At 40.6% G+C, this 11,597-nt stretch overlaps 1 protein-coding gene across 1 annotated transcript in view; it reads right to left on the bottom strand.

Moving 5' to 3' along the window:
- LOC109931807 (GPI-linked NAD(P)(+)--arginine ADP-ribosyltransferase 1-like) overlaps nt 1–11,356 on the bottom strand; it is a 44,713-nt gene extending 33,357 nt beyond the window's left edge. Inside the window, exon 1 of the mRNA XM_048620863.1 lies at nt 11,294–11,356. The gene's annotated coding sequence lies outside the window, so the exon portion shown is untranslated. The remainder of the gene's footprint in view (nt 1–11,293) is intronic.
- Between the last annotated feature and the right edge of the window lie 241 nt (nt 11,357–11,597).

Raw genomic sequence — 11,597 nt, 5'->3', positions numbered from 1 at the left:
GAGAGAGAGAGAGAAATAAACAAAAATTTGGCATGACTTCCTGCTTTATATAATACTCATCCCTATTTGCAAAGCCAATTGTCACATTTAATTTTTGAAGCATTTTATCAATTACGACCTCCAACAGTGGGTGAGTATGTGAACAGATTCCACTACTCTCATGCCTGTCTTCAAATTGTAGCCCACAGGTATCACTTCCTCTCCTTGTTATTTCTTCCAATGTATAACTTTCACACGTTAGCCTACATGTCCAAGTGTCTGTACATTTAAACAGCTCTACCTGTGCCCTCAGCCTTCTCAAAATTGACAAGATTCGTCACTTCATAAACTTTTAATTGCACCATGGAAAACCAGTGTCCAGATAGGTACATGCAACAAGAAATGTAAAGGATCTAATGCTGACACCTGGAAGGCTCCGCTATATCTTTCTCTCAGGTCGGAAAACCATCCATACAGGCCATTGGAAATAGGAACAGGACTCTTGAGCCTGCTATACCATTCAATAGGATCATAGCTGATCCAACATTCCTCATGTTCACTTTTCTGCCCTTTCTCCGTCACCCTTGATTCCCTGAGTTATCAAGAATCTTTCGACTGAGACTTAAATAACCACAAGGAATTCCGAAAACGCACAACCCTCTGCAAGGAGAAATCCCTCCTCATCTCGGTCTTAAACTGGTGCCCCTTTACCACTCTATGAGCAAAAGTGCTTACAGTACTCCAGATATGGCGTCACCAGCCTCTTGTATATTTACAGTAAGACTTCCATACACTTATCGTCCAAACCTCTTGAAATAAGGGCCAGCATTTCAGAAGCCATCCTAATTACATGCTGCATCCTTGGTGCTCGCTTTATATGTTTCATTTCCCCCAAGTACCTCTGTTGCAGATTTTTTTTTTTTTTTTTTGCAGCTTTTCTTGTTTAAATCATGCGATTTCAAAAACTGATTGACTAAATTCCCCACATGGGCAACCGTACATCAATCACCCTTTTAATACCATGTTCATCTGTTCACTGTCAAATCTGTTTTGTGGAATTCAAAACGTTTTTTAACCTGCTGAGCTTTATTTTATTGCTACATTTTGTTTAAGTCAGCACGCTACAACCTCTGGAGTAGTTGGGATCAGAACATGGGTCTTGTAGATCAGAGGTGGAAACACTTATACTGTACCTTCAGAAATTTATGGAACCTGTTGTTGTCCTTTCATCGTACTATATGTCACCTCATTAAGACATGAAGCTAATTGGTCAGGAAACATTTTCCATTTGCCCTTCTGTGCTGGTTGACTTCCATAAACCCATGCTTTTGCAAATGAGAATTGATATTTTCTATCATACCATAATCTGGTAGTTTTCAGCCAGTCCAATTTTCTTTATTCACTTGTGGGATGCGGGAGTCGCTGGCTGGGCCCAGCATTTATTGCCAGACCCTAGCTGCCGCTTGAGAAGAAAGTGGTGAGCTGCCTTCTTGAACTGTTGCAGTCCACCTGCTGTGCCGTTCGGCACCGAATTCAAGGACTTTGAACCAGCGACAATGAAGGAATGACGACACAGCTGTATGTCAGCATGGTGGGGAACATGCTTGGAATGTTGTTCCCATGTATCTGCTGCCCTTGCCCTTCTAGATGGAAGTTGTCATGTGTTTGGAAGGTGCAGCAGATGATTTTTGGTGAATTTCTGCTGTGTGTCTTGTAGATAGTACGCACTGTTGCTACTGAGCATCGATGGTGGAGGAAGTGAATATTTGTGGATATGGTGCCAATCAAGTGTGCTGCTTTGGCTTGGTTGGTGTCAAGCTTCTTGAATTTTGTTAGGGCTGCCCTCATCCAGGCAAGTGAGGAATATTCATCATACTCTTGACGCAAGTCTTGTAGATGGTGAACAGGCTTCAGAGAGCAGCATACCTGACCTCTGACCAGGTCTTGTAGCCACTGTATGTCTTGATATCACATGCTTATATTTAGTCATACGTTTACAAATTCCCTAATCTGGTGTCCCCTAATATCACGCAATGTCTTCTGTTACCATTCTATCAGCAAATTTATCCATATTTGCCTCTTCATCTCTCTTCCCTGTTTTTAGGCGAGGAGAAAGAAAAGAAAACAAAAACTGTCGATTTTGATTTTGCCCAGTGACACTGAAGGAACAGCGATATATTTTCAAGTCAGGATGGTGAATGCCTCAGAAGGGATGTGCAGAGGTGATGTTCCCAAGTGTCTATTGCAGTTGTCCTTCAAGACGGAAGTAGTCATATGTTTGGAAGACGCTGCCTAAAGATCTTTAGTGAATTTCTGCAGCACTTCTTGTAGATTGTAAAATACTGCTGCTACTGAGTGCTGATAGTGGAGGGAATAAGTGCTTCTGGTTGTGCTGCCAATCTAGTGGGATGTTTGTCCTGGAAATGCATCACTCTTCCTTCACTTTCGATATATCAAAATCCTGGAATTCCCTCCCTAACGACATTGTGGGTCTACCTCCAGCACGTGGTGTGCAGAGGTTCAAAAATTCAGCTCACCACCACCTTCTCAAGGGCAGCAGGGAAGGGCAATAGAATGCTGGCCAGCCAGGGGTGCCCACCTTCTACGAGTGATTTTTTTAAAGAAACTGCTGTCTTGTACTCCCTTGCTAAATGAACAACTTTGCATTTTCCAGTATTATAATCCATTTGTCAACTCTTTTGCACACGTTTGCGTTTCTCAAAACAGAATTGGATAATTATCTGAATATGAAGGACTATTACAGTCTGAGGGGTAAGGCAGACAATGCAGAATACAAACAAACGAACAACAGTAAGCCACGCGGTCCTGTTAGCCTGCCCCTTCATTTAATAAATCATTGGCTGTTGTGATTTTAACCTCAACTCTACATTCCTGCATATCCCCCGATAGCCTTTCATCCCTCTGTGAATCAAAAATCTATTGACCTCTGCCGTTAAGCAAGAGGATTCCCAAAGACTCAAATAAGTCACCTCTGAGTCTACAAAAGGATGCACGTATAGCCTGTCTATCTTTCCTCAAAAGGCAATCTGCTCATTCCGAGTATTTATCTAGTATAACCTTCTGCGAACTGTTGCTAATACAATAGAGTAGCTGGATCTTTTTTCTATTCATTCGTGGAACGTGGGCATCATTGGCTGGGCCAGCATTTGAGGGTGGCAAAAAGCTGCCTTCTTGAGCTGCTGCATTTGTGTAAACTTGGCATGACTCTGTGAACATCCAAGTAAATTAAAACTCATAGAATCATTGAATTTTACAGTTCAGAAGGAGACCACTTGATCCATCATGTCTGTACCAGCTCTTGAAAGAACTAATCCTATTCTCCATTCCTATCGACATAATCTTCTAACTTCATCCCTTCCAAATATATATCCATCTCTGTCATGAAAAACTCTTGTGGAATCTGCCCCTACCACTGTCCCAGGCAGCGTAGTCCAATTCCTAACAACTCTCTGAGTAACGATGTTTCTCTTCATCACACCGCTAGCTCCCTTGCTGGCGATCTTGAAGTTGTGACCCTTAGTTCCTGACATACCAACTCATGGAAGCAGAATATCCTTCTTTACCATGTCAAAATTATTCATAATTTTGAACACCTCATTAAGGTCAGCTCTTAACTTTCTCTGCGGCAAGGAGAATAAGTCTAATCTTTCTAATTGTTCCTTTTTTCTAAAATCCTTAATTCCTTGTATTATTCTGGCAAATCTCCTTTGCGCTCTCTCCAGGGTTTTAGCATCCTTCCTTAAATAATATGCCCAGGATTGAAGAAAATACTCCAAATATGGTCTGGCCAATGATTTATAGAGGTGTAGCATCACTTCCTTGTTTTATACTCTCTATCTCTATTTATAAACTCAAGCATCCTATAAACATCATATCAACTCTTTCAACTTCCCTGGCTAACTTCAGAGAATTATGTTAATGAATCCAAGATCCCTCTCCTTCTGTATTCCCCTCGAAGTTGTACTATTAAGCCTGTAGTGTCTCTGCGTTTCTTCTACTAAAATGCATTACCTCAAATTTTTCTGCATTGAAATTCGTTTGCCAGGCATCTGCGCATTTGGCCAACTTATCAATGTCTCTCTGAATTCACTCAGTGACATCCTCACAATTCATTTTTCTCCCAAGCTTTTCATCAACTGTGCAGATTTATAAATTTTGCCCTCAATACACATCTCCAAACCGTTTATGTGAATCAGCAAAAGTAACAACACTGATCCCTGGAGAACACCGCTTTCAAGTCGTCTCCAGTCTGAGAAGTACCCATTTAAACCTATGGAGCCAACTTCTAATTCATCTGTTAAGGACTTGTCAATCCTAAACATTTCTAAGTTTCTAACCATCCTACTCCATGGCACCGTTTCAAGTGCTTTCTGAAAGTCCAAATACACATCACAGCATTTCCCTTATCCATTATCTGTGTTAGCTCTTAAAGAACTTATTTATAATTGTCAGATATGACATGCCCTTAACTAAGCCTTGTTAGTGTCTAGTATGAACTTACTTTTCTCTAAGTGCATATTTATCTTATCCCATATTGTGGTCTCCATCAGTTTTCCCACTATTGATGGCAATGTAGTAAAATATCAGCTGAGAAAGTGAGTGAAGAGGGCAGTGAAGAGGATCACATGGAGCAGAAATGCCAGCATCGTCAGGTTGGCCCAATCGATATGCTTCCATATATTTATCTATCAGAAGTACTCATGTGATTCTAATCTGTCACTTCCAATCCCCAAGTTTTCAGTTTCCTCAATTTGCTCATCTATTTGTTAGATGCTCTTAGATGTTCTCACACATAACTTTTGCACACAAATTATCTGCATTGTCTCTTTGTTATTGGAGAAATCGTTACCAGCTGCTCCAAAGGGAAGAACCAGGAGACAGAAGCTTAACTTAAATGTCAAAGAGACCAAACATGACAACAGCAATCATCTTTACACTCAGTGAGTGATTAGGATCTGGAATCTACTGCCTTCATAGATAATGGCTTTCAAAGGGGATCGGGGGTAGACTATTTATACAATGATTGAAAGAATTATCTATCTATTTTAGACTTCTAAATCTTGAGACTATAATCGCTACAAGTAGAAATGAGAAATTATTTCTATTTTCAAAAGCAACGTTAATTTGATCTGTCACAACGATTTAGGCCAAGAATAAATTTCGACAAAAGTTTTCCAAATTCCAATCTGTGGTTCAATGGCATGAATACATCAAGCACTGGGCATCTCCCTCTCGCCCTTACCTTCTGTTTCCCTCTGTGGCAAGTTACATGCTTGTTATTCTGTTTCATTCTGTACCTTTCTCCACAACCCCTCGCACTAATCTCTCCCCCATCTTTCTCTCCTGCTATTCTCTTTCCCTCTGTCTTTCTCCCACCTGTCTTTCTCGCTACCTTCCCTCCATTCTCGCTATCTTTCCCTATCATTCTCGATATCTGTCTCCCCCATTCATTCTTTTTATCTTCTCCTCCTCTCATTCTCGCTATCTTTCTGTCCCCATTCTTGCCAGATCTTTCCTCTTCATTCTCACTATCTTTTCACCCTCCCGTTCTAGCAATCTTTCTCCCCCATTCTTTCTACCTTCCTTCCTCATTTTATCAATCTTTCTCGACCTCCCCATTCTCTCAAATTCTATCTTTCTCTCCCACAGCTCTCTTTCTCTCTATCATTGCAAGAAAAGACTCATTATTATATCTCCCTTTACCTCTCCTCCCTCAATCCGCATTTCCTGAATGCACCAACATCTCTGCTTCTTGGTGCCAAAAGAAAACAGATTGGGGAATGGGATGTAGGGTCGTAGAGAGACAGAGAATGAATGGGGGCTGTTCTCCTGCGTAGTCCGGGTGGCGGGGTTGGGGAGGGGGTGTGGTGGTGGTTTGCAGGAAGAGTGCACAATAAGGTTAAGTAGCTTGCTGACACCAAAAAGCATTCGTAGTATTCACAGAGTTCATAGAGTCTTACAGTCATACAGTCACAGTGTAATAGTGTCATACAACAGGAAACAGACCCTTTGGTCCAACTCATTCATGCCAAAATTGCCAAATCAAATTATGCCCACGTGCCTGCTTTTGGCCCATATCCCTCAAGTCCTTTCTTATTCATGCACTTATCCAAGTGTTGTAACTGTACTTGCATCTACCACTTCCTCTGACAGTTCATTCCACACCCGAACCATTCTCTGTGTAAAATGTTTGCCCCTCATGTCCTTTTTAAATCTTTCTCCTCTCACCTTTAAAGTATGACGCCTCGCATTGAACTCGCCCACCCTAGGGAAAAGATCTTTGTTATTCACCTTATCTGTGCCACTCATGATTTTCAAACTTCTTTAAGGTCACTCCTCACCTTCTGAGCACCAGTGAATACAAGTCCCAGCCTATCCAACCTATCTTTATAGCTCAAACTCTCCATTCCCGGCAATATCCTGGTAAATCTTGTCTGAACCCTCTCCAATGTAATAATATTCTGCCAATAGTTCTCCAGAGGAAGCCTCACCAACGTCCTGTGAAACCTTAACGTGACGTCTCGACTTCTATACTCAACAGTCTGATTAATGAAGGCAAGTGTGCTAAACGTTTTCTTAACCATCTTGCTGATGTGTTGCAAATTTCAAACAATTATGTACCTGAACCCTGGTTTCTCTGTTCAACAACACTACCGATAGCCCTAATTGAATAAGTCTTGCCCTTGTTTGTTTTACCAAGTAGCAATGGAATACTTTGAAATGAAGAGTGATGCAAAAACTATCCGACCCCCAGCTTAAAAATTAAAAGAAAGTAAGGAAGAAATGTATAGGTAGAGATAAAGAAACTATTAAATAAAGTTAGGGGTTTTATTTTTGTAAAAATTTTCTAAGACTTGGAATGAAGAGTGCGGCCACAGACGTATCAAATAGGGCTAATGGTGGTTTAACCTGTGGAGCACTCAAGCAAGGCGAGTGTATGATGACACTGTGGCTTTAAGAGGTTTATTTTTTCCTGTTTCTTTTTAAGAGAGGTTTTCACGCAGAGGTACGAGCAGTCTACTCAGAGGCAAAAAAGTAAACAGTTTGTGAGGCCTTGGAGTTTTTTTTCCAAGTTGGAAAAATAGAAGCAGCCTGTAAGGGTGTAGTCAAACTCACACGGAACCAGGATATTTAGTTTTTATTTTCAGCCGTTGCTGTTGGCATTTTGAAGAAGTGCTAGCTATTTTTACCTCTCATGGGTACAGCTAAAACCTAGGAGTTCTCTACCTGATCCTGAACTTGCATGTGAGAGCATCTATTTTGTGAATTTGCCTTTAGCCAAGGGTGTGTTTATGGGATGTTACTCTATTGGAACAGTTAATTAATTATAGCTACTGTATCTATTCTAAGTTTTCCATTAGAGCTAAGTTATTCCAATTCCATCTTTCTTTTGTTGTATTTTCAATACAGTGAATGAATAAAGTGTGTTTTGCTTTAAATCCGGGAGTTTGACCAATCCAGTTGAGTCTGGAATGCAACACCTTTCATTTACCCTTAAAAATAAGACAAAAAATGTTTCAGTCCAGACTATCTTCTGAATATTTTGAGGGAATTTGGTCAGGTCCATAACAAGATGTTCAGAAGGAGAATCTTTCACAGTAACCTTAGCTGGAGTGACAATTGAAACCTATTCTTGTTCTCAGTTTGTTACAATCCAGCCATCCAGCCAACTGAGTAAAGCCTTCAATTTACGCCAGCGTTAAAGATTGAACTCTAAACATAAAAGTGCCTTTGCTCTAAATCAGATAAATATAAAAGAATGCTGATGATACTCAAATGGTCAGAAAAGGAAACAGACTTAAGACCTGGAATTTCGTTATAAGTGGGAGATATTAGAGAGTAAATAAAACAAATATCTGTGGCTGTTGACGATCTGAAACAAGAACAGAAATTGCTGGAGAAACTCAACAGGTTTGACACTATCTGTGGAGAGTAAGGAAAATGAATGTTTCAAGCCCAGTGGCCAGAGTGCAGAGCTCTGAAGAAGGGTCACTGGACGAAAAACACTTATTCCGCTTTCTGTCCACAGATGCTGCCAGGTCTGCTGAGTTTCTCCAATTTTTTCTGCTTTGGTTTCATATGTTAGACAGTAGCGGTTTTAAACCAATGCTGCAACCAATAAAGAGGATAATCTATCAACATGAGTCCCTTGTTCTGAATTAAGGTCAGGGTGTTTTTGATTTGTTTTGAGTTATTATTGTCACATGCATCTAAGTGCTGTAATTTTTTTTCACGTGGAATCAGACATTGTGACATACAAAGGCAGAAAGATGATATGCTGAATGATTTGAGCGAGGAGTACAAAATTACAGCTGTAAAGAAGGTGTTCAAAAACCAACATCAACATTAAATTTGAAATGTGCAAAGTTCGTTCAGAAGTCTGAGAGAGAACGTTTTCCTGAATTCAGTGTTCATAAGAAGGCACACGTTAAGCTCACATTGGGTGAGGAATCAATACATTACCTAAATAACAGACATCAGAATCCAAATAAACGACTCATTTTCTACTTGGCGCAGCTTTACTAATTTGGTGCACAGAATCCTTTCCCTTGGCCCTAAATATGTACAATCTATTTCAATGACTTGGATGCAGGAATAGAAAATCGTATAGCCAAATTTGCCAAAGACTGAAATAAGTGGGAACATAAATTGCAATGAAGAATTAAGAAATTTACAAATGGATATGGATAGGTGAAGTGAATAGATCCAAATTTGTCTGATGAAGTTTAATGCAGATGTGTGAGGTTATCCATTTTGGTCAGAGGAATAGAAATTCAACTTATTATCTAAATAGAGGGAAACTTCACTGTGCTGCGATGCAGAGGGATGTGGATATCCTCCTGCATGAATCGCAAAGTAATTATTATGCTGGTAATTCAGGCTGAATTGCCGACTGCTGTTCCGAGTTCTTACGTTCTTAAATTCTGTGCTCGCAATCTTTGAAACATCTTCTACATATATCACCTGCCACAGTTATCTAAACCAGGAACAATTTGCCAGCCAGTCCAGTGTTTTCTCATGCTCATTTTTACACCATGAGCACACAATAATAAAAACTTCGAATGTTTCTGCCAATTAACTATAACTAGACGATCAATAATCAGAGGACGACAATGCACCTGTCAGCACAAAATTTCCCTCCATCACCAACGCTCAATAGCTGTAGGGTATACCATGTACAAGATGCCCTGCAAAAAATCATCAAAGGTCTCTTCACCCAAAGGATTATAAATCTGTGGAATTTCATGCTCAGTGAAACAGTTGAAGCTATCTCGTTGAATGATTTTTAAGGCAAGGATAGATAGATTTTTAAACAGTAAAGGATTTAAGGGTTTGGTGAGCAGATGGATAAGTGGAGCTGAGTCCACAACAAGATCAGCATGTTCTTTTTGAATAATGAAGCAGGATCAATGACCCAGATGGCCTAATGCTGCTCCTTTTCCTAACGTTCTGATGTTCTGAGACGACAAGTTCCAAACACATGAACATATCCATCTAGAAGGACAAGGGCAGCGAATACATGGGAACTTCACCACCTATAAGTTCCACCCCAAGCCATTAACCATCCTGATTTGGAAATATATATCATTGTTACTTCACTGTTGCTTGGTCAAAATCCTGGAATTGCCTCTCTAAGGGCATTGTGGGTCAACCTACAACACAAGGACTGCAACAGTTCACGATGGAAGCTCATCACTACTTTCTCAAGAGGAACTAGGAATAGGTAGTAAATGCCTGTAATGCCCAGACTGCAATGACAATGTCCTTTCTGTGAATATTTTCTCTGTTTACCTTAACAATCCTGTCTGATCAAGTACTACATTGCATTCAATTTCTCAATTGCTTAAGGAGAAATTTTGCTTGAACAAACCTGTGGATTATTTGAGAAAATAGCAGCGTGGTGGCAAATACTCAAACGTAGTTCATCTGTACTGTCAAAAGGCCTTCGATAAAAGCTAACCAATATCAAGGAGGGTGAAGTAAAGTTAAGAAATGGACTCAGGGATGCTCTTCGGAGGTTCGGAGAAGACCTGATGAGTTGAATGAAGTCATTCTGTACTGCAGGCATTCTATGATTCAGTGAGTGGACAAGACTGTAACAAATGTAATTCAAGATTTGGTAATTCCAAATTAGACAGTATGGATGGTGAAATAATAGACTCAGCTAGTTTTTGTTTTAAACAGTGAAGGGCCAGAGTCAGATACGAATACAGAAATTGAATGGCCCAAGTATATAAAACCTGAAAATTTAATGGACTGGTGGAAGAAGGGCAAACACATTTTTGACAATTGTCCACTGGGGAATTGCAAGAGAAGATGTTCAATTTAGGTTGCCAGTGTATAAAATTCTACCTAAGTATCAAATATGGTTGAAACATGTGGGTGCAATATAGGCAAAGGAACACTCAAACACGGAACATTTATGGAATTCCTTGCCCAGTGAAGTAGTTGACGCTACTTCAGTAAATGTTTTTAAAAAAAAGGTAGTTTTTTTTGAGCAATAAAGGAATTAAGGGACACGGTGAGAACGCGGGTAAGTGGATCTGAGTCCACGAAAGGATCAGCCATGATCTTATTGAATGGCGGAGCAGGCTCGAAGGGCCAGATGGCCTCCTCCTGCTCCTATTTCTTATGTTCTTATGTTCTTATGTTCTTTAATCTGCCTCAAGCCTGTCACCCGTGGATCTGCCCTTGCCCCTCACCATCATTCACAACAGCATGATTGGTTCCCCCTTGTCCTCACTTTTCATCGCACCAGACTCCTCTTTCAAAAAAGAATGCCATCACCAAACACATCTTCTCCTCTCTTCCCCCATCTGCATTTTGTAGAGATCATTTCCTTTGGGGCACCCGAGTTCCATCCTCGAACACCAACACCACCCTCCTCTGACAGCACCTTCCCATGTAACCACAGAAGGTTCAACACTTGCCCTTCATCTCCTCCCTGCTCGCCATCCAAGGGTCTAAATAGTCTTTTCAGGTGAAGCTGCATTTCTTGTGAACCCACCCCCGTTCCATCCCTTTTAGCGTTATTTGTTAAATTCTCTGTCACCATATCCGCTTCCCCCATACAGTCCTCACCCCCCCAACTCCAGTGGGACTGCTGTTCTTTCCTATCTGTCAGGTAGACACACCATTGTTCTGCCATTCTCACATTACCGTCACTTAATCTGCTCTATTAACACCCTTTCATCCCCAGCACTCCACATCCAACCCCCACCATTGCATAAATGCTGCCCCACCACACTTCACATCAGCTCTGATGAAGGGTCGTCTAGAGTCCAAAAGTTACCTCTCTCTATGGATGTTGCCTGGCCCATTGTGATTTGCAGCATTTTTTTTTCTGTTTTCAGACCAATTCTATACGCAATATTCCAGACATTGGCTCAATGCTTCCCAATATACACGATGTGTAACTTCTCACCTTCACAAGAAGAGACAACAAAACAGATATTAAGTTTGGATTGGATGCAGCACCAATATACTAGAACAATAAACATGGTTCAAATTGTGAAATTTCTTTGAACATAAAATGAATAAGCTGTGACATAAGTGAAGAGTTGAGGATGGTCAAATGAGTTGATATGTGTACTGCT

The sequence above is a fragment of the Rhincodon typus genome, chromosome 48, assembly GCF_021869965.1.
Source record: "Rhincodon typus isolate 14 chromosome 48, sRhiTyp1.1, whole genome shotgun sequence".
In the NCBI taxonomy this organism is placed as follows: Eukaryota; Metazoa; Chordata; class Chondrichthyes; order Orectolobiformes; family Rhincodontidae; genus Rhincodon; species Rhincodon typus.
The sequence above is the reverse complement of the archived record's forward strand: the minus strand, read 5'-3'. Positions and strand labels throughout refer to the sequence as shown.